At 35.9% G+C, this 25,042-nt stretch overlaps 1 protein-coding gene and 1 pseudogene across 2 annotated transcripts in view; one reads left to right on the top strand and one right to left on the bottom strand.

Annotated features, from left to right (window-relative positions):
• Positions 1-25,042, top strand: part of MRPS11 (mitochondrial ribosomal protein S11) — a 1,182,883-nt gene that overhangs the window by 179,679 nt on the left and 978,162 nt on the right. The window lies entirely within an intron of this gene.
• Positions 7,935-8,034, bottom strand: LOC126960174 (uncharacterized; annotated as a pseudogene).

The following is a 25,042-nucleotide window of genomic DNA, read 5'->3' as shown; positions in this document are numbered from 1 at the left end:
TCTTTCTTTGCTTGTGCACCTAAAGGAAAGGCAACGTGAGGACACAGCTGTCTGCAAGCCAGAAAGAGGTCTCACTAGAAACCATCCATCCTGATGCTTTGATCTTGAACTTCTGGCCACCAGAACTGTGAGGAAATAAATTCATGTTGTTTAAGCCAACAAGTCTGTCATTCTGTCATGGTAGCCCAGGCCAAGTAATACAGATCCTTTTTGATTTTATCTGAAAGTTTGTAAGGTTTTCTCTTTAGCACTGGAACTCTATAATTTTATTAGAATGAACTTAAATGTGTGTGTCTTTTCTCACCAAATCTGACTGAAACTTCTGTCATTTTCATTTGCCCTACCCATATCCCTCAGGGAAATGTTCCTATAGGCACTTATTGCCTCTCTTTTATTTTTTTTCTCTCCTCCTGAAATCCTATCATTTGTACTTTTGATCTCTGAGGTTTATTCTCCAAATCTCTTATCTGTTATCTCATGTTTTTCATCTCGGTGTCATTTGAGATGTTTCTTCTAAATAGTGTTCCAGGTTATGAATTTAGGTCTTGGCAATGATTAACCTCTCAACCAATTTATTTGTTACTTTTTATTTATTTCAAAAATCATGGTTTAGAAGACCTAGACAAGTTTTCTGAGTACTGCACTACAATCTTTTGTTTAATTCAAGAAATTCAAACACATCTGCCATTTTTCTGCTTTAATAAAAAAGTCTAGTTCCACCCAACTGATATCATAATATATTCCTCCATTCTTCATTCAAAAAAATTATAACATAACTAATATTGTCCAGGATATCTGTAGACGGGTATAGGGTACTTAGTTAAGAAAATTAACATAATTATTAACCTCATTGAGTTTATAGTCCAGTGGTATAAACAGGCGTCATACAAACCCATAAATGAATATCTGCAAACAAATTTTAAGACATGTCATAAAAGAAAATAAGAGTACAAGATAAAATGACAGGGCAGAGTAGTGGTGTAGTAATAATTACTGTAAATAACATGGCTGTGAAATCCTCTCTGAGAAGTGAAATTTAATCCAAGAATAAAGAATGAGTTGGGAGACTAAGATTTAAGTGGAAAAAGATTAAAGAAAAAGTTTATAAAGAGAGTGATCTGCTCAAGGAATTGAAAGGAGGCCACCACAACTGAAAGAAGCTGGGCTTTGAAGGTTGCTGTGGTGTGAATGTGTCCCTCAAATTTCATGTATTGGAAAGTTAATCCCCAAATTCTTACATTAATTAGTGGTGGGGGTCTCTGGGACATAATTAGGATTAGATGAGGTCATAACAATATGGCCCTGATGATGGGACTGGCAGCTTTATAAGAAGAGGAAGAGAGACCTGAGTAGGACTGCTCTTGTCCCCTCACCATGTGATATCCAGTGCTGTCTCAGGACTTTGCTTAGAGTTCTCATCAGCAAGAAGGGCCTCACAAGATACAGTCCCTTAAACTTGGACTTCTCAGCCTCTGGAACTTAAGAAGTAAATATATATATATTTTTTATAAATTACCCAGTCTTGGGTATTCAGTTACAGCAACCAAAAAAAAAAAAAAAAAAAAAAGAAAAAGAAAAACAGACAGGCATTGTGTCAGAATGTAGTATTCATTGTAAGAGCATGAAAAGTCATTGTCATTTTTAAGAGCACAGTAATATCATCCCACTTTAATATAAAAAGGATGACTCTGGAGGTTGTTTGAAGAATAGACTGGGGTGAATGAATCATGGGAATTTATAAGGAAACCTGAGATTTTAGTGTTATCTAAACCAAAGGTCAGCAAACTTTTTCTATAAATGACAAAACAGTAAATATTTTAGGCTTTGCATTACATATGGTCTCTGTTGTAACTAAACCACTATTGTAGTGTATGAACAGCCATAGATAATACATAAATGAATGACTATAGCTGTGTTTTATTAATTTTTATTAACAGGAACAGGTAGTAAAGCTAAATTTGGCCTGCAAGTTGTAGTTTGCTGATTCCTGATGTAAACATTTAGAAATTCCTTTCACTAATGCCAAAAGATCATCACTAAGATGCTAATTCCAAAGTTCTGTGATGTATCCCATAGACTAATCACAGTGACTGGCATGTGGTAGTTGTTCAGCAAATACTTGTTGAAAAAATAATTAGTGTAGTGAATCATAATAGTTAAACTTGTCTAATCAGAAAACAAATTTGTTTAGTCATTCCTTTGGCTTGGTGTCACTAAACCAGCTTTCTGCCCATATCAGAGCATATTGCAGAGTGACTAAAAGTAAGCAATGCTGGACAATTAGCTTAATGGGTAAGATATTTCAAATTTGCCTTGGCTTGTAATCCTTTCTAATGGTCTATATTTTCTTATCAATAAAGAGAGTCTACATATGATAGAACTGCATCCCCATTTATCTTAGAATATTTTACAGTCTACTTTTGATGTTAGGATAGTTAAATAGATTCAAGTTCTTCACTTATTCCCTATTTGATATATAAGATTTATGTAGTAATGTTATTAATCTTATGAAATTTGAATGCTGGATAATTGGAGGGTATATGGGTCTAAGCAACATTCCCAACACCAAGATGTTGGAAGAGTATGGGAAAATCTGGTGCATACATTACCAATGAGTAGGAGACATATTCTAAACGCCAAGACCCCACAAACAGAATACATGATTACTAGATAGGACCTTGAAGGTTGAGTAACTCTGAACTGGGTATGATTTTGAAATCAACAAGTCCATTACTGCCACTTTCTTGAAAATAGTCCTCCCTGTGCTTATTATGAGATGTCACTTTTGAAGGTGATAAGTGTTTGCTAGGCTGAGATGAAGATTAGGAAAGATGTTGCAATGTTTAGAAAAGCTTACTCTGTGTAAACCTTTCTCAGAATTTATGCCTTTTTAAGTCAGCTTAAGATGTCATATAGGAGGGACACCATGGTCTATAAAACTCATAAGAATCTGCCAGCCAGGTTGGACTTTTTCCTCATTATAGCCCTTGAGAGATGCCAGGAATCATAGCTATGAGCACTATTTATTCTTTATTTATTTTACTTGTAAGAAAAACATTCCTACCAACTCATGGTAAGCTAGTATAATTATAATAACTTATTTTTCAAACTTTGAGAAGCTTTTTAAAAATTTTACAAATTACAAAATAAATGTGTTTTCACAGAAGAAAATTTTTTAAATGTACATGTAAAAAGAAAAAAATACCACTATGTATTTATTCAAAATCAGTATCATGGTGAAAGCATGTGACCTGTTTTTAAAAACTTTATAATATATCATACACATGTCATTAACAATTCTTCTAAATATCAAAATGCATTTGACCAATCACATATCTTTGGATACACTGGATACATTGGTTGATGGTAGTTTTTACTATTACAAATAATAGTATAAAGAATATTTTTGTATACTAATTTCCTAAGCATTTTCTTAGCATAAATTTAGACTTGACCCACGCCTCTAAATTACCCTGCAGAGTGTTAATGATGTATTTGTCCCAGCAGTGTTAAGAGATTGGGAGTTTTAGTATAATTTCACCAATACTGAATTTTGTCTTCAGTTTTTTTTCAGAGACAATGAGTATCCAATTTTAATTTCCTTTGCTTTGATTTTAATTAGTGGAATATTTTTTCAAGTCTTGTCATTGATATTTCTTAAATTACTGATCTTTTGTTATTTCTCCTTTGTATATTTATTTTATATAGTTATAATTTTATTAGTCTTTAATCTATTACATTTATATGTTGTATTTTCTCAGTTTGTCATTTGTATTTATTGTTATAAAGTTTTTAATATGCAAAATTTCAAATTGTATTCAGTAATAGCCCACATTTATGTAGTTTTTCTATAGATTTCAGATTGTACTAAATTTTTAATACATGCAATTTTATTTAATCTTTAAACCACCTTTAAAATGCATACAATAATTATCCTTATTTCAGTGGGGAAACTGAGGCACAGAGCAGTTCAGTGTCTTTCCCAAGTTGCATACCAATTATTATGTGTTAGAGCTTGGTATTTAAAATTAGAGAATCTGATTCTAGAGTTCATTTTATTGAATATTTTCTTCTTTTTTCTTGAGGCATTTGCCTAGAAAGTCTTGACCCACTCTAATACTGGAATTTTTTTTTTTCTTACACTCCTCTCTTTATCCAACTCTTCACTTTCATTTTTTTCCTTTTCTTTTTCTTCTTCATCCTCTTTCCTTTCCTTTTCTCCTTCCCCAACTTCTACATTCTCTTCATTATATCTGGAATTGATGTTGTTATGGTACAGGGTAAGAATGAAAGTTAGTTCTTCAAATAGTTAACCAATTATATCTGAACTACTTATTAAACAATCTAGCACTCTGTCAATAATTTGAATGCTAAATGTATCATATGAATAATAGATATACTTGGATGTATATTTTATTTTATTGCTCCATTATTATTGTAGTAAAGCCACATGGTTTAAATATTCTATAATATTTTATTATTGGAGAGTACAAATACTTTATCATAATATTTTTTCAAAATTTTTTTACTATTAATGATCATATGTTTTGCCATATAAACTTTTACTTGCTTCTCAGTTTTCAAATAATGAGTTGATTTTCTACTTCTCCATAGGTAAGCAATAAGGGTATTTTTGTGTTTTGTTTTTTGATATTATAAACTGATGAATTTTAAAATATTGCTGTATTTTAATATCCTTAACACTCAAATTTTCCATTTTTGGACAGTGGAAGCCTTTTAAAATTTTATCTGAATCATTTTGAATCAAACTCCAACTGTCTTTTGTAACTTTCATATTTTCAATGATCTAGACTCATTTTCTACCTCAAATCAGGAATTGGTCATATTTTCAAGGATCCCTGATTAATGTTGTGATTAAGTTCATGATCTGAGCATTAGGGGTGCTCATTGCTATTGCTTCAGTCATGATTTCAAGTATTTTTTTTTCCTGCCGAAGAAAATACAACATGAGTTCATACTGGTATTTTCATTGAAATGTGGGATTATACTTCTTGGCATATCTTATTTGATTTTAAATGTGATCTCTTCTTTAACATTGAAAATCTTTGTTTATTCACATAACTATTTTCTGACTAACAATAAGCTTGGGTGTGTTTATGTTTTGTTTAATTATTGTTATCGTCTGAATTTAATCCGTTAAAGGCATGCAATACAATTACTGCATTTTAAAGTTATTTGAAACAGTTTCTCTCTGCATCATTTTTCCGACAACTCAATTCAAAGGTTGTTTTTTTTTTAATTACTAGCAATTCCTTTTTTAAGTCTTATGTAATTTTGTTTCAAAAGTATATGCATTTACGTGGTATTAAAGTCAAACCTACAAAACAAAATGTATTAGAAAAGTCTAACTTCAATCAATCTTGTCTCTGCTATTCTCTACTAAAAAAAAAACATAAAATATGTTTTTTCTTCCATTTTTAAGTAAAGGATTTATATGTATATATGTCCTTTTATATTCCATATCTATCCACTTTAAAATAAAGGATTTATGTATATATATCCTTTAATATATATTTATGTGTACATGTAAATATACATATGAATATATGGATATATGTAGATATAAAATATATATTAGTCCCTTCTTTCTCAATTAAATGTTGTGCCATATTATACAAAAATGTTTTCAATAGTTTTATTGTTTTTTATTTAATACATCCCAAAGATCATATAAAAGCAGCAGCATACACATATATGTTTAATTACACACTAGTATAATACTTCATTGCGTATTCATAGTTTATTTAGTTAGTTTTGTTTTGTTTTTATTTTTATTATACCTTGGTGTTTTCTTTATTGAATCATACAAAATTGTTTGTATGATTTATTAGCTAAATAAATCTTTTAGCTAATTTACCTTTTACAAAACAACAGATTTCAAAACATTAGCAGCTTCTCATTTTTATGTAGCGTTTTTTTAACCTGTAGCATATTTTTTCAAAACAATACTGTTAAATAGATGTGCTTTGAAAGTTAACTGGTAATGACTTGATTTATAACATAGCTTAAGAGAACAATTAGTTTAAAAGGACAGACTAGACCTGTGTTTCTTTCAAAAAAAGAAAACGCAATTTTTGATCATGTGAATTCAAGTCCACATTTAAAAATAGACAGCATCCTAAAGTGCCTCATTTTATTTATAATGCCACTTCTTGAAATTATAGTGATCTACAATGTGAACAGTAAAGCAAATAATTTCAAACTATATTTTTATGTACATTTAAACCCCTTTAGTATTATGTACCACTATTAGGCATGTGGATTGAAACCAGGGCACTTCCAATATATAGCTCATGCTTCTATGTGATTATTTTTAAGAGCAAACTTAGAGGTATTCTTTTTCCTCCACCCCCAACTGAAACAATTTTCAGCTACAGAGGAGAGCTGCTACCTCACTCCAGCAATGAAAAATGTTACTGTAAATCCAATTTGACCAGTCAGTTTCTCAAGATCCTTTTTTATTTTATTTATTTATTTGTTGTAGAGATTGGTGGTCACTATGTTGCCCAGGCTGGACTTGAACTCCTGAGCTCAAGATACTCTCGACTAAGCTTAGAGTAGCTGGGGCTACACCGACCCACCACCACACCCTGATCTCACATGTTGCCACTCCCAGCTAATTTTTTTTTTTTAAAACTTTTTGTATAAACAGGGTCTCGCTATGTTACCCAGGCTGGTCTCAAACCTCTCGCCTCTAGTTAACCTCCTGTCTTGGTCTCCCAAGGTGCTGGAATTACATGTGTGAGCCACTGCTCCTGGCTATCAAGACCCTTTTTTATTTTATTTATTGTTTTAATTATACTCTAAGTTCTAGGGTACATGTACACAACATGCAGGTTTGTTACATATGTATACACGTGCCATGTTGGTATGCTGCACCCATTAACTCGTCATTTACATTAGGTATATCTCCTAATGCTATCCCTCCTCCCACTCACAACCTATCAGTACAGTTTTATGTTCTTTTTCTTTTCTTCTTCTTACAAAAACAGAACATCAGAACATATAGGAGGGCATCCCTGCTGGCCTGTTCATCCTGCAAGGTTTCTGAAAAAGGCAGAACCTGTTGCAACAACTTCTCTGGTCAGTCATGCAGGGTGAACAGACACCTGTGCTTGGCCTCACAAAGCAAAAAGGTGGACCTAGAACCCACTCTTCCCAGAGTAGACACAGAAGGTTAAAAAGTAACAACAAATCACAAAGTGACTTCAAGTATATTAAAGAAATCAATGATTTAGTGTCTTAAATGCATGCTCTCACTTATAAGCGGGAACTAAATAATGTGTGCATGTGGACATAGAGTTTGGAAAAGACCTTGAAGACTAGGAAAGGTGGGAGGGTCGGGGGTGCTAGGGATGAGAAATTACATAATGGGCACAATGAACACTATTTGGGTGATGGCTACACTGGAAGTCCAGACTTCACCACTATGCAATATATCCATGTGGCAAAACAGGACTTGTATCCCTAAATCAATAAAAATAAAATAAAAAATTTAAAAATTCCCTGGTCTCCTTAAACTAATATAGACAACTTTGTGAGACACAGTATTTGAAAAAATTATAATCATAATTGGCCACACACCATTATTTCACATATATATACATGTGCATATATACATACACACAATCTCGAAATGGTGGGATTTAGATTCTGCCTTGGGCTGAGCTCTGAGGGCTACACTTAACCATCTGGGAATTGTAGCGCAGGTTTACCTTTCTTTTTTTTTATATTTAAATTATGTTAAGTATTCAGGAGGCAGAGAACACAGACTCCCTCTCCCCTATGATCCTGTATACTTAGGCTAAGAATTAAACAAGAACCTTTGTGTTCAGCTAGTGCCAAAACAAAACTGAACCCTAAACAGGTTGCCATAAGCATGCTGGCTTTGCTTAGTGTTTAATATTTTTTTAAAAAGCATGGAATGCTTCACGAATTTGAGTGCCGTCCTAGTGCAGGAGCCATGCTGATCTTCTCTGTATTGTTCCAGTTTTAGTGTATATGCTACAGAATTGAAACTCATAGCTTATTTAACTAGTCCTCTATAGACGGACGCTTAGGGACATAGTCTTTTACTATGACAAACAGTGCTGTAACGAACATCTTTGGGAATATGTCTTTTTGTACTTTTGGAATGTGTCATTGTGACAAATTATTAGAAGCAAGATTGCTGGGTCAATAGGTCAATACATATGCATACCTTATATGGATATATAATTTTGCTAGATGTTACCATATTGCTTGTGTAATTTAATATATCCATTGCTAATCTACAAGAGTGTGTATATGTTTGAAGTTTCACAAATAGTGTGCTTGTCAACCTTTTAGATTTTGGCAATCTGGGAGGAAAGTAATGACATTTCAGTGTTGTTTTTAAATTTCATTTTTCTTACTATAAGTGAGGTTGAACATCTTTTCATCAGTTAAGGACCATTTGTTTTTTACTTTCTGCAAATCAGTGTCTTTATATATCTCATGCATTTGTCTTGTTGTTTCTTATGTTTTTAGAAGTTATTTTTATGTTAAGATTACTGACTCTTCTGGTGTGTTTTGAAAGTAAGTTACAAACTATTTTGGTACTTGCAAAAATTATAAATTATACATATAAAATACATAAAATTATACATTAAAAATTATATTTATAAAATTTATATTATATTTATATCATATTATAAATATATGATATATATGTATTATATAGATTATATCATGTATAATTATATACATTCATATATTCATATATCTCAAGCTTTCTCCTATTGAATGTGGATTTTAAAGTCATTATTAATTATTCCCATTTTTAGATCATAAAATAATTACTTCATACTTTATTACTCCATACTCCATTATATGTTAGTTGTTATTTTTAATATTTAAATCTTTGATTCATTTTGGATTCTTTTTTGGTATATGGGATGAGGAATAGACCAATTTTCATTTTTTATTTTGTTATTGATATATTCCATTACCATTCATCAAGAAGTTCATCTTTCCCCCACTAGTATGAAATGTTATGGTATTATAAATTCAATTTTTGTATGTAAGTAAGTCTATTATTGGTTCTGTTCACAATGTTTTAATCAGAGAGATTTTAGCTATTTTTGCTTTTTGTTCTTGCAAACATACTTTATAATTAACTTGTCTGGCTCCAGAAAAAAAAAAACATATAAAATTTTTTCCTTTTAATTTGGTCCTATGATATTTATATATTAACTTATAAATAATATATTTTAATGATGTTGAATGTTCATTCCAGGAATATGATATGTCTTTCTATTTGTCCAACTCTGCTTCAGGAGTGTTTTATAATTTTTCTTATTTTAAACTTTTTTATATTATTGACAGAGTCTTCTCTTTTTAATATATCGTTCAGTTCTATTTTTGAATTAATTATTGTCTATGTTGTAAGGCAGTAGTCCAACTTCATTCTTTTGCATTTAATATCCTAGTATTTTTAGTTGGAAATACTATTATTTCCCCCACTGAATAGTCCTAGCATCCTTGACAACAGTTGAGTCTAAATATGAGTTTACTTCTAAACTCTTCATTTTATTATTTTGATCTGCGTGACTATTACTATACTGTACATATTTACTAACACTGTGTAAATTTTTAAGTCAGGAAGTTTGACTTCTCTAACTTTGTTCTTCATTTTCAAAATTTTTTTGGCTATTCCGGGTCCTTTGTATTTTCATAGCTATTGCTTTTGAACATATAATTTGAAACCATCCAGTGTTTTAAATTCTAATATTTGCTTTATTCGAATTTGTAATTGTTCCATTTGATTTCATCAAAGAATTAATTATGAACTTTCCCTCCTCTCTATTTCTTGTAACTCTACCTAATTTTCCCATCTCTCATTTCCATTACTAAAGTTTTGGATCAATGTTAAATAATAGTTGTGATTGCATGAATCCTTGTAACATTCCTGACTTCAATGAAAATTAAAGTCTTACTGTTAATTTTGATGTTGGTTATTAATTTTAGCAAAAATAACAATTTAGCAAATTATTTCTCATTAATTAAAACCTTGTAATCAGGAATGACTATGAGGGTGTCTCAAATTTCTGAGTCTTAATTTCCCTATGAAACTAGGGAATTGAAACTAGATTGGATCAGTGTTCAGTCAAACAAATGCTGGCTTTAGCGTTCGACACAAACCAGCTTTCCTAACTAACTCTGGAATATTGGACCTGTTAGTTAATATTTCCAAGCCTAAATTCCTCATTGATGAAAAATTTTGACGGATCATGCTTACCCTTCAGTGTTTTAGGGATTAAAGCTAATATAAGAAAAGCACCTGGTACATAATAACCAAGAGACAGTAGCTTTTATTCATTTTATAACCTATAATGTTATTCTAGCTCTAAAATGCTATGGAGTGCTCTGAACGTCTCTTTTCACACTCCAATATGTAAGAAAACTAATTGCCAAATAATTATGCCCTAACTTGGAGCGGAAGTTTAAACCTCAGTAAAGGACAGACTAAGTTATCCCAGTCAGATCCTTGATAGTTTCATTATGGCACACAGATGGGCCACACAGCAATAAATATAAGAAAACTCAACAATGGAACTGAGATAAGATTTTGTGTGCTATTCACATAACCCAACATCAAAATGAGTTGACTACATGACATAGATTCAGAGAGATCTTAGGAGCTGGAAGGAACTTCTGTGGGTGATGAATTTCATCTCAGACACAAAGCGTCATTATTCATTCTGTGACTTTATTGTGACAAGTCTATCTTTTCATTTGTTAATCCCTTCCACCTATCCATCTCTTAAGATAATTAATAATCATTTACCATGAATTTAGTGACCTGTGTACACGTCTCATGTCTCTTACTAGACTGAGCCATCCACGGGTCAAGCACCATGTAATATTCAAATCAGTATTTGATTCCCGATAAGTACAGAAGAATGAATAAATAGCTGTGTAGTTGAATGGATGAAAGAAAGAACCAATAAATTAACTAATTGATTAATTAACCACCTTCCTGCTTTTTCCATTCCATTTGCATTCACTCAGTTTAAGTGTAAAGGAAAAAATTCATGTGCAATCATGTAAATAGTTATCTCAGGAATCACTTATGTTTCCCAGAAAGATCTTGCTCTAATATAACTGATGTCATTTCTAAGCACCTCATTTATTAATTAGTTTACCTATGTCACTTTGATTATGTTATCTTGAAGAGGTATACAAAGACTGAAGAGATATATATACACACACACACACACACATTTATATATGTATATTTATAAATGCACATGTATTTCTGTTTTTTAGTGTAAATTATTTTTTCCTGGAATTTGTAGGTCACTAATCCAACTTGAATAACTAGTTCATGGAAGGAACAGTACAAGGGACTCTTTCAGTGTCACAGAAGAAAGAATTGTTGGAGACCCACTGCTCATTTTCGCTTTTTCTCCCCCAGACACCTGATTACCCTCAAATCCCTCCACAGTTTCTCCTAAGGCATGTTTGTCAGTGCATTTACAGAGGTTCTAATTAATTCTTTGTAATTGCATAGTGTTTTCTGCCTCTATTTCTCACCGCTGTCCCAGCCTTGGAAACAAGATGTTCCACCTCTGGAGGCTGCCCTGGTAAAAGCCTATTAATAAATAATTAAGTTTGGAGACTCCTGCAGTGGTGAGTCATGGCTGGAGATCATGTAGAAGCTGTCTCCATGGTAACTCACCAACAGGAACTGCACTGCTCTATTTCTCTTTTTGTATGTGTGGAGAGAGTGGAGGCAAAGGCGTAGATTAAAAAGAGATTTGTTTTATGTATGTTTCTTTCTTTTTAATCTTGTTTTGAAAAAAAAATGCCACTGAATTTAGAATACGAGAAAGGCTATGTTTATGGCAAATGAAATGTGACCTTCAGCTAGGTGCAAAACCTTCTCACACCTCTCTTGCTTATCCCAAGCTCATCTGCTCCTTCTTCTGGATCTGTTACTGGCTCCACCCTACCTTACTGGGTGTACTATTCCTTTCCATGAAGCTATTGCCATGTAGTCATTACTGTGCCACTGGCCCCTGCCAAATGCTTCTTCACTCACTTCTCTTCCCACCTCTATTAACTTGCTCTTCAGTGTAAACTAAAATTATATAGAATGCAAAGAACATGGATTTTGGAGTAGGGTGGGTCCCCAGCCTCTTCTCCTAATTAGCTATGTGACTTAGGAAAGTTATTGGACCTCTCTCCATCTGTTTCCCTGCCCATAAAATGCAAATAATAATCCCCCTGCAGGATTGCAGTGAAGTTACAGAAGGCAGCATAAACTAGGCGATAAAAGCATAGATGTTTACATCAGATTGGATTTGAATCGTCTCTTTGCCTTTTACTCACTTTCTCTTTTAGGGAAAGTTACTTAATTTCCCTAAGTCTCAGTTCCTTATCTAAAAAAGCTCATCAAACAATCACAGACAGATTTATTTGAAACATTAACTTATAGGAAGGTATGTGACAGCCTTTTGCAAAGTGTGAACACTTAATATATGTCCATTACAGTTTATTAAAGGATGTAGCATTATAGGTGGCGTGTAATAGATGAAGCTATTTTTATGATGAGGAGTTTATTGTGAGACAATGGTAACTTGATATAAGGGTCTGATGGTCAGGGGTCAGCAGCTTGGGCACAATAGATCGAAAGTCATTGAACCCTTGTGTCCTTGCCTAGATTGGCACTCGATTCTGCTTCAGATAGAACCTTTGACTTTCTAACCAGTTCTAAGCTCAGGCTCCTTCTTTGTATAATCATGACCCAGGCCAATCTTATCCCAGCACTAAGGTCATTTGTTCTGGATATTCTGCATTTTCCTGCCTCCTGTTCTCTGTTCTGTGATCCAAGAGGCTAACACTTGCAGACTGTATCTCTTAAGCTTGCTTTCAGGTGGCTTCCAGGTGTATAAAACCAATAAAAGAAACCCAATCAGAGCTACATAATTATTTCATAGGAGCAAAGAGGATGAGGTCTGGAACCCAGGAGATTCACTGGGCTCTCTGTTGGTACTTCAAAGTTTAATAATAGTAAACTACAGCAACCTAATAAATCCTGAACAACTGAGAACTTAGATCCTTCCATCATTCTCCCAAGCAAATAATCTTGAGCTGATGGCAGAGGGTGAAGGTAAATAATGGCTGGTATCAGAGGAAAGCTACAATAATTAGCATAGGTCTTGGGACTAGCCATAGAAGTGGTAACTATAGAAACCATGCACATTTCATGTTACTTGATTTTTCCCACCTGTTCTTCCTACCTTAAATAAAAAATTCCAGAAGTGTCCATTAAATTTCAGGGATATATGTGAATGAATTGACATCATCCTATGAAAATATGGTAGCTGGTGAGACTTTTTCTCTCCTCTGTTTTGGGGGCAACTATTTCTTTACCTAATAAAAATCAAGAAAAGATGTTGAATGGCAAAACAGGGAGACAAAAGATGTTCTCCTATACTTATTCCACCTCTCACATCCCAAGTCTGTTCTTTCTCTGACCCACTCTGGAGCCAAGGAAGCCAACTCCTGCATACACCTTGCTGATGTTTCAAGTTGGGTTTGGCAATGGGATGCATCAGCAAGAGACTGAAGGGTGAAAGAAGACAAAAGTAGAGGGGAAAGTGCTTGGGCTATCCCTGCCCTGCTCCTTCTGCAGCTGAGCATCTGTGGCAGATGCCATGTCCTTCCATGACCACAGCTTTTGTCAGGCCACCTTCTATGCTATGTTTTTAGATGCCACCCCGTCTGTATTTGCCCTTACCCTGCAAGTTCCTCTGCATGTGATCCCTTCATTGAAATCTTTCAGCTGAACCAAATTCTGCTTCCTACTGAGGCTGTTACTCACATTGAACCTATTCCTGGACCCCATTCATGCATCAGTGCCTTCCATCTCTGTATTGCCTACACATAGTTGGTTCTCCGTGAAAGTTTCTTAAAATAAAATATTTTGTAGTTAGAGTGACTTAGGGTTATCTAAAAGGAGGTCAGCCAGAGGTCAGCTAGAACACGGATATAATTTGGCGTGGCCATAACTCCCATTTGCTAATCATATCTGTAGGTAAGTACTAATATCTTGGTCTTTTTCGTCTTTGAATGTCACTGATCATTTAAAATCATTGATTTTAAGAAAAATCAAACACAGTCAGAATGTTTCATCACTGTTGAGAACTATTCAAATTTTCTTCTTCAAATTGACTTGACATCTGTGGTTACCACCGTAGACAATGGTTAGTGGTGCCTTAGGAAGCAGACTGCAAGATAAGTCTAAAATAAGAAATAATTGCCTATTTAAATTGAAAAGTTTCTAAGCCAGGAAGAGTGGAAATAGTGTCTCAAGATTCCCTGGAATCGCTGGCCCCCTAAGCAATGAGAATTGCTAACATAGAACAATCCTAGAATCAACTCAGCAGGCTCCTCACAGACAAGTTCTCTGCAGGCTGTTCTCTCTTATTCCTTCTACGAGACATGGTTTTCGTAGCCACAGTTAATGTTCTGTTCTGCCCTCTAGACATCACTTCCATCTTATCTGTGTCATATTAGTGCCTGTGAATCCTACAGGAGGGGACAACTTAAAAATATATATATATAAAAAACAAACTGCCATAAAATCCCTACTTTTTTTTTCTTTTAATCTCCAAGAATATTTCATTTCCTGCTTTGGGAAGCAACCTCATGTCTCTTCCTGCTATCTGGACTTTTTAGTTTATCACTTCCGTCTTGGAAACTTATCAAGTCCCTGTGTTCTCTGCTGGGCAGAGTTTTAACCCGAGTGATCTATTTCTTTATTCCACACATGTGCAGTCCTGTCTAATGCATTCTCCCATCTTGGCATTATCCGTGATTTTTTAGCTCTTCTATTGTATTGGTTTTCCATCCCTGTTAGCCACTGTGTAGTTTATAAACAGCTTGACTGAGGGGTTTCACTTAGAGTAATGTGGGTTCACCCCAAATGAATCCTTAGAAGCAGCAGACAAAATTTTAGTTCTCGGAAATGCAATGGATGTAAATCAGATTAATTGTCTCACTGACTCTGGGAACATCCAGGGATCTCATTTCCTGCCTAAGTCATTGGAGCTTTCACGTTAACTTTTGGCAGGTAACGTGGTTGGGACCAGTCATTCATCACCAATAACTGCTCTGAAAACACATCAGGTTAAAAACTGTGACAGGTAGATTGGGCTCTGCTTTCCAGCAAATCAAATTCCAGTAACCCAGCCCCTTTGTCCTTTTACTCTCTCCCCCTCTACCAGAAAGGTTTCCACATGTGAGCATGGGGTATGCAAGAGGTTCTTTCTCTTCTACCATTACTGCAAGGAAGAAACAAGACCATGTACCTACAGGGTTCTCTCTTAAACAATGTACGATTTGAAGAAAAGAATGTCATGCCAGGCCATCACTTTTTACTTATCCTAAGGTTTATGGAACCCACGTCAAGCAGAGACAGGCATTCCATAGTTTTGTGATTAAAAGCATGGAAAACAAAGGTCTGTATAAATATGTGTATATTCGTGTTTACAGCAGCTTTAATTAGAATAGCCAAAAGCTGGAAACATCCATGTGCCCATCAACAGGTGAACGGATAAACCAATTGTGGTTGTATCTATATGATAAAATACTACTAAACAATAAAAAAGAATGTACTACAGATACATTGCGAATGTACCCTAAAGTAATTATGCTAAAGAAATCAGATAAAAAGCTACATACTGTATGATTCCATTTATACAAAATTCTAGAAAATGTCAATGAATCTATAGAGTCAGAAAGTAGAATAGTGGTTTCCTGGGATAGGCAAGTAGAAGAGATGACAAAGGAGCATGGGGGTTGTTGGTTTGTATTCATCATCTCATTTGTAGTGATGGTCTCACAAGTACGTATGTATGTCGAATGAATGGATAAAGAAAATGTGGTACATATATAAAATGAAGTACTATTCAGCCATAAAAAAAATGATATCCTATCATCTGCAACAACATGGATGGAACTGGAGGTCATTAAGTGAAATAAGCCAGGCATAGAAACACAAACATAACATGTTCTCACTTATTTGTGGGATCTAACAATCAAAACAGTTGTACTCATGGACACAGAGAGTAGAAGGATGATTACCAGAGCCTGGGAAGGGTAGTGAGGGGCTGGAATGGTGGTGGCAGGGATGGTTAATGGGTACAAAAAAACAGAATGAATAAGACCTACTATTTGACAACACAATAAAGTGACTATAGTCCATAGTAACTTAATTGTACATTTAAAAATAACTAAAATTGGATTGTAACACAAAGGATAAATGCTTGAGGTGATGTATAACTCATTCTGGAAGACATGGTTATTTCACATTGCATGCCTGTATCAAAACAGCTCATGTACCCCAGAAATATATACACCTATGATGTACCCACAAAAATTAAAAATTTTTAAAAAACAGAAAATTCATCAAACTGTACACTTTTAAAAGTCAGTTTATTGAATGTCAGTTATGTCTCAGTAAAAAATAAAATTTATAGAAAACCCCAGGGATCTGGAGTCGGACTGCCTGGGATCAAATCTTGGTTCCAACACTCCTATACTGTGTGATGCTCTGAACTTACCCAACTTCTTTATGTGTCTGTTTCCTCCATTGTGAAAAGGGAATGATATTAACCTAATTCTTCTGTTTTTGTGTGCTGAATTTGTTGATCATGTGAAGCACTTAAAACAATGTCTAGCACATAACAAGTCCTCAGTAGTGTTATTTTCATGTTGACAGTGTGTCTGGCACAATGTCTTACAATTTACAGATGTTATCTCATTTAACCCTCAGATAATCCAGTGACATGCTCATGCTCATTATACAGAGCCAGAATCTGAAGTCTCATGTCAGGTGGCGATGACAAAGCTGTAATTACTTTTCTGGCCTGTATGACTCCAAATCCCTCATGTTGTCCTTCCAATAAGCCATAAGTCCAGCCCAAGGCCCAGAATGATGTTTGTAATGTACTTTCTGCGTCTTTGACATATCCTTAGGAAAATGGAGAAAGAAACTGGAGACGCTGATGGCTCTGCTCAGCATTCCCTCTTGTGGGAGCTGTACATTTCTGGGTGGTCTGGCCAAAGGGTTGCCTGGCCTTGGTGGTAGGTACCTCCAACTAAACTCTCTGCAGATTTATTGAGGGAACGGAGTCCTATATGTAAGATTAATCTTCAAATAGGTCTTTCTTTCTCTCCTTCCTTCTCCTTTCTTCCTTCATTTCCTTTCCTTTCAGTCTTTCTCTTTTCTTCCTTTAGATAAATGAGTACACAGATGAACAAATATAGTGTGAGGCAAGAGTCTACATGAACCAGGGAACATAGGCCCAGATCAGGGGTATTTCACATCCAGCAGCCTGCAGTTCATCAACCTTGCCCTCTACATTTATGTCTCAGACCTGCTCGCAGGAGGAGGTAACATGATTAGAGTGGAAAGAGCACTGGACAAAGAAGGAGGGCAGCTAGAGACAGGTTCACATGACATCACTTTTATCCTCCCAACCCTGGATAAGTTCACTATGTTTCTCTGAGTCTCAGAATTTTCTGTAAAACAGAAATAATAACCCTGCTTCGAACAGCACTTTCTAGTTTCATACAGTATGTTTGCATGCCTTGTTGCTTCTGTTTCTTGTAACAGGATAAGAATTACTGTGTTCAGTAATGGAAATGGAAGTTCTGAGAGGTTAAATTTTGCCTTTTAAAGCTAGTTAGTGGTAAAACATTGATTAAAACTCAGCATGCAAGGCCACCTACCTTACAGAACTGATGTAAGAATCAAGAAGAACATCAAATAATGAGAACATTCTGTAAGTTGCAAATCATTCATTAGTATAAAGATTTGGGGAGTTGCTGAGACACATCACAGAGGCCAGTGGCTTTGGAATTGGGCTTCTCAATTTCTGGATCCAGTTCTGTCACCAGATAACTGGGTGGTTTTGAAAAGTTGTAAAACTTGTATGGGACTCCATTTCCTCATTTGTAGAATAAAATGATTTGATTTTTTTTTCTGGGTGATTACTAATAGCTAATGATTTTTCTAAAGAATAAAAATCTTTTCTTATGGTCACTTGAACAGCCTCTGTCCCATTAAATTCAGTAGAACCCTTCTAAAAGTGGTTTGGAATAGAAAAAAGAAAAAGAAAAATAACAATGTGAGGGTTAGGAGGTGAACACTCAGAGAAGGGGTCTTGGAAGATATTAGGCCCATATAATAACTCATCATGTTTCAAGATTTCATTTTCTTTTTCATGCTGAATAACCATAATTACTGTGAGCACTCTTCACAATTTTTTTTCAGAGCTTTAATGATTCCCATTGCTTTGTTCTAGATGTTCTCAAACTTTCTAAAGTGGGCTCTTTCCGTAAAAAAAGAAAAAGCTGAAGATGATGATTTGTCCTTCAAGGATAATTTGTCCACTCAGAGTTTTATCTAAAAAACTCTGGGAAGTTGGTCTGAGATGGCAATCCAGTTAATGTGATTACTGTAAATGGACAAACCAAAAATTCAACCAGATGGTTTGTAGTCTAAGTAATTTAATTTCCCCATTTATTTATACAACTGAAATAATTTACAGTTGTCCAACTAGGTCCTTGCTAGAGTTCTTCATCCCTGGGGTCAGGGGGTGGAGAGAACCCATCACTCTTTAGATTTACTCGAACGCATTTTAATACTTTTTAGAACATCATCACATCAGTATTATCATACAACTGGTATCCAGAGATTATGGCCTACACGACAAACCAGCTCACCACCTGATTTTGTCAGTAAAATTGTATTGCAACACACTCTTGTGTGTGTGTTGTCTATAGCAGCATTTGCACTATAATGGAAGAGTGGAAAAGTTGCAAATAAGACCATATGACCCACAGGCCTATGGTATTTCTAATTGTATCTTTATAGGAAGCAATTGCCAACCCCAGTCCTAGATGATAGGGGAACTATTCTGGTTCTCAACTTTAAATGTAAACACTACAGGTTTAAAGGAATGGAAAAATACGGTTTGGTTCATTTTTACTTTTTACTTAGTTCAGGACACTTTTTATTTTTAAGTCAATCTGGACCAAGTGAATTCCAGGTACATAATAAAATCACCTTGAACCCAGCAAAATAACTGATCACCTGAGATTTCTAGAGTACGGCTCTGTATTTGCCAATTGCTTTTGCCTCCACGGTCATTGAATTCTCGCCAAAATACTAACAGACATCAAATAACAAGAAGCTATTTCAAATCTAATTTGCTTTTTTGCAAATGAGATTAAATGAGGATCAGAGAAAGTGAATGACAACTGATAGCATTCTGATAGCAGGAACCTTTCTGCACCAAGGGGCTTTAACTTACTGCTTCATTCAATCCTCACAATAACATTACATAGCAAGAATTATTGTGCTTATCAGGCAGATAAATTAAGGACTTGAAAAAAATCAGGAAAGTTGCTGAAAGTCCAATACTTATAAAATTAGCATATTTGTACTAAGTCAATGAGTAAAGTGCTGTTTTTGTTGTTGTTGTTGTTGTTGTTTTTTGAGATGGAGTCTCGCTCTGTCACCCAGGCTGGAGCGCAGTGGCTTGATCTTGGCTCACTGCAACCTCTGCCTTCTGGGTTCAAGCAATTCTTGTGCCTCAGCCTCCCAAGTAACTGAGATTACAGGTGCATGCCACCATGCCAAACTAATTGTATTTTTAGTAGAAATGGGGTTTCACCATGTTAGCCAGGCTGCTCATGAACTCCTGATCTCAAATGATCTACCCACCTTGGCCTCCCAATTTGCTGTGATTACAGGCATGAACCATCGCGCCCAGCCAAGTGCTAAGTTTTAAAAATTGTTCTTGGAGTTAGGGGTCTTGCTATAGTGTCCAGGCTAGAGTTCAGTAGCTACTCATAGGCATGATCATAGCACACTATAGTCTCAAATTTCTGGCCTCAAGCAACCCTTCAATCTCAGCCTGCAACTGAGGTTGCAGGTACAGGTTGAAGCCAAGTAGCTGCAACTACAGGTTGAAGCCGCTGTGCCAGGCCAACCACTAATTGTGTGGTATGGTCGAGTGTGTTTTTAGATCAAAAGACCAGAGATACTTATTTTTTCCCACATATGCAGAATTTAAAGGAGACCTAGAATGCAAATGGCACATGAGGCCATACCTGACACACCTCTAAGTACCTCTTAGGAGGCCACCTGGAGGACTGAGGGTCGATGCTGGGGTAAATGACAAAAACCTGTCATTTGGTAGTGCTCAAAGGCACATCCCAGGGGCTTGAAGTCTCCCTCTTACCTGCTCTAAACTCCTTCATGTAGCTGAGGGAACTGACTCTCTACATTTAGAATTATAGGGTGGGAAGAACACTCTTACCAGTAGGCAACTGACAATGACCTACAGGACCCTATTGAAGAGAACCTCCTAACACCAAGCAATGTATTTATTGTGGATGACTGACCGTCTTCATTGTCAGGAAGCATGAACAGTAGAAACTGTTGTTTTCTCGGTAGAGACCACTTACTCTACCCTGTGGGTCACTCTCTCATACTCGAAGAGAAATCAGTCAGCAGGATAGAGAATCCTTCATTCCTTAAGGTTATGGTCATGTAACTGACAAAACATAAAACCTAATATTAGAATGAAACCATTTTTAACATCATTACACATGTGATCTAGCCAACAGACTAAGTAAGGGCTGATAAAGCCTGGGTCAAAAATAGATCTATGGAATCTAGGGAGTTGCAGGAAAGAACAGACTGAGAAAGCAATTACATGTTTTCTAAATGGTGTGCAAAGGAAAGGAATAAATCAAAGTTAATTATGACATACATTCTCAGGATAAACAGGCTTTGAAAGGTCACTGCGAGAAGCCAGGAAACTGAATACCATTAGGAAAAACAAATGCAAAGTTTTGATTATTTTAACAAGTTATTTTAATATACTTGACAAAGTAGAAATTAATCCCTATCTGCAGGCAGCCCCCAACCCTAATGAAAAACCCTGGCTGAATAGAGATGAAAAGGGTATCTGACCCTAAAGAGATGCCATCTGTCCATAAGAGGAAGCCATTATACAGAAGGTTGACAAGTGATTCATTAAAAACTACAATGGTAGTGAGATATAGCTGAGATAAAGAACCATTTAAGTAAAATATATAGAAACCATCAACTCCTAACATCTTAATCTCAGTTAAAAAAAAAAAAAAAAAAAAAAATTATCTGGTTGAAGCCTTATCAGTGGTACAAATTTTATTCAAACTTACGGGATGTCTAAGAAGTGATGATGCATGTCCCACCTGGGGAAGGAAAACAAGTGTGGCCTTTCCATCTCTATTTCCTTAAATGTGCCCCAGTTATTGTATCAGGATCCCTGAATATTTTTCTAATGGCTTAATTCTCCCAGAATGCACTATTTGCATTTTTCCAAGCTGTATTTTCTTCTTCCTGTTTTCTTACCGTGTTGTAAACCCTCCAGGTTCACTCCGCTAACCAAATCAGCATCCTTGTCAAATTTAATTAATAAGCTGTGTGCTTCCCCTTCTACATCATTAGGAAAGATGCTGAATAAGACAGGGTCCATGTCATCATCCTCCCAAAAGCCTGTCATTTCTAGTACCTTCCCTTTGAACGCAGCCAGCCAGTTCTCCACTGCTGCAAATGCTCACTTTTAAGACGATTTAAATGCCCCGATGGGCTATCATTTTGTGAAGTGCTCTGTACAATGTGTTAATCAAGTCAAGACCAGGGACATTCACCGTATTCTATTTGTCCACTCATTTGCTAATTAAAGCCAATAATGAAGTTAAAATTTGTCTGGCAAGATTTCCTTCATTATTAGTGCTACAATTAGATTTGTATTTCTTGTTCTTCTCATTTAGACGTTTACATACATACACACACACACACACACACACATTGTTAAAATGTTAAAATCTGGGCATTTTCCACTTTACTGTTAAGAAAATCAAGTTCAATTTTGAGCCTACTAATTATAGATTATTATTCTGAAAGCATTACCTAGCAGTCCAATGATTAACGTCTTACTTTTTTAATTCCAAGGGCAGTCAAAGCAGATCCTGGAGTTCTGGCCAGAGATGGGCTCTGGGTTGGGTTTTATAGGACTGGGTTAGGAACAGAGGATTCCTACTGAATACAACTCCAGTTGCCAAGGACAATCTAGCAACCCAAAGTCCACTGTGAAAAGCTGGAGTTTAAACAAAAGGGTAACAAAAATCTATCAAATCCAGAAGTGAGAAGCAAGAATAAAAGAAGGCTTTACAGAGACCAACTAGTGATTAGAAATGGAATCCAAACAAGGGATCACGAACGTACTGAGTGAGAATGTTAAGATAATTTCCTTGAGCACTGGAACAGAACACTAAATTATTTTGAGAGATTCTGACTTAGCAGCTGGAGCTTGCTGACGAAATTAAAGGGTGGATAGAAACCACCAATCATTATCATCATCATCACCAACCCAGGAGGCAAGTATTTTTATTACAGAATGTGAGAATTTAGAACAGGAGGGGCTCTTGAAATAATCAACATCTCCTTTGGGTTCCAATCCTCCTGCATCTCATATGCTTCATTCTGCATTCACAGTGAAAGTGCTCCAGATGGAGACAATGACACTGGGGGATGTTCAGAGAAGTCTGGCACAGCTACAGCACAGAAGGGAGGTCCAAACTGATGGAGCACATTATGCAAGGAGGGTGTCAAAGAGCTGAGACTTGAAGAGGTTAACAAGGGCCAAAGAAGCAAGACTTTGTTCAATGTGTGAGGAGATTTTGACAATATCCTAAGAACAACTGGAAGTCACTGAGAGTTTCAAGCAAGGCAATGACATAATTTTCTCTGCAGTTTGGAAAGCTGAGTCTGGAGGCAAGCTGCACACTGAGTGTGCAGTTGTAAGACTAGAGTCGGGAAACCCAAGAGGGATCTGTTGTAGGAGTTCTGGACAAAGTCAAACATGGCCTGAACTGAGTGATGGTAAGAAGAAAACATGGTTACTTCCGACAGTGTCAGAAAGTGCACTAGACATAGAGGATAGATTAGAGGGAGATGTCTAAGGCTACCCCCAGGAGTTCCACTTGAGCAATCAGGGCTGGTTCTACCATTTACTACATAGGGTATAACTGAGGAAAGTGGGTATGAGGGAAAGATTAATAAATTGGATAACAAATATAACAATAACCACATTTATTGAGGTTTATCTCTTTGTTGGTCACTTAGGTGTTTCCAAATATTAATCTCATGGGATTTTCACACTGCAACTATGAGGTGGGGGAAAAATAAATGAAGACACACAGTTGATCAGGCATAGAGCCAGATTCTAAACCAAGCAGTCTGGTTGCAGAGCCTGGAGTTGGGTGGAGTCTACAACATGTCTAGATGGAAGGGCCTCACAGGTCTCAATCTTAGAGAGGTCTAGACCAGTAGTTCTCAGTGTTTATAGTCTGAAGGGATTCATCCACAAAAACAAACAAACAAAAATAACCAGATATTTTATTTCTGAACTTTAAGCACTATTTATTTAAACCTTCCATATGACAAGTATTATGCTGTAGGCACAGGAAAGAGCATTTGCTCCAATCCCTACCTCTTTAGTCATGTATTTCTCCCTACAGTTCACTGCTCCTGCCCCAATGAATAGCATCAGACAATTGGGAAAACACATGATGATCTTCTTTTTACCTCTGAGCCTTGAAACGGTACTCCTCTTTCCTTAATCTTGGGTACATATGAGAATCATTCACATAGGATTTGAAAATGTAGATGCTTAGGTCCCACTCCAGACCTACTACATATGAATCACTGGGTTTTTATTGCGGCTGTTGCTGCTGCTGTTTACAGTTTAAGAAGTATTTCAAGTGTGTAGCTGTGCAGTCAAGACTTACTGTCCCATAGACTAAAAACTCCTCTACAAGTGAAAGTACTAAAGACTAAAGTACTAAAGAATAAAAATAAATAAATTAAAAAAAAAAAAAAACACGGGATTTGAAAGAGTCTTCGATGAAATAGAACCCTCATTATTTTACTTTTTATTTTAGGTTAAGGGGCACACGTGCATGTTTGTTATATAGGTAAATTGCATGTCTTGGGGGTCTGGTGTACTGGTGATTTTGTCATGTAGATAGTAAGCATAATACTCAATAGGTAGTTTTTCGATCCTCCCCCTCCTCCCACTCTCCACCCACAAGTAGGTCGCAGTGTCTGTTGCTCCCTTCATTGTGTCCATGTGTACTCAATCTTTAGTTCCCACTTATACGTGTTTAGCTGTGGCCCCACCCGAATCCTCATCTTGAATTGTAGTTCCCATTATCCCCACATGTCATGGGAGGGAGTTGGTGGGAGGTAATTGAATCATGGGGACTATTACCTCCATGTTGTTCTCATGATAGTAAGTGAGTTCTCCTAAGATCTGACGGTTTTATAAGGGGTTTTCTTCCCCTTCACTCTGCACTTTTCCTTGCTGCCACCATGTGAAGAAGGACATGTTTGCTTCCCCTTCTGCCATGATTGTAAGTTGCCTGAGGCCTCCCCAGCCCTGCAGAACTGTGAGTCAATAAAACTTCTTTCCTTTATAAATTACCCAGCCTCAGGTATTTCTTCATAGCAGCGTGAGTACAGACTAATACAGGAATGATATGGTTTGACTGTGTCCCCACCTAAATCTCATCTTGAATTGTGGTTCCCATAATCCCCACATGTTGTGGTGGACGGTGGGGTGGGGGAACCCAGTGAAAGGTAAATGAATCATGGAAGCAGTTACCTCCATGCTGTTCTCATGACAGTGAGTGAGTTCTCATGACATTTGATAGTTTTATAAGGGGCATTTCCCCTACTTCTCTCTGCAATTCTCCTTGCTGCCACCATGTAAAGAAGGACATGCTTGCTTTCCCTTCCACCATGATTGTAAGTTTCCTGAGGCTTCCCCAGTTATGCTAACCTATGAGTCAATTAAACTTCTTTCCTTTATAAATTACCTGGTCTTGGGTATGTCTGTATTAGCAGCATGAGAACAGAGTAATGCAC

Source organism: Macaca thibetana, chromosome 7 (assembly GCF_024542745.1).
Source record: "Macaca thibetana thibetana isolate TM-01 chromosome 7, ASM2454274v1, whole genome shotgun sequence".
NCBI classification, from domain to species: Eukaryota; Metazoa; Chordata; class Mammalia; order Primates; family Cercopithecidae; genus Macaca; species Macaca thibetana.
The sequence above is the reverse complement of the archived record's forward strand: the minus strand, read 5'-3'. Positions and strand labels throughout refer to the sequence as shown.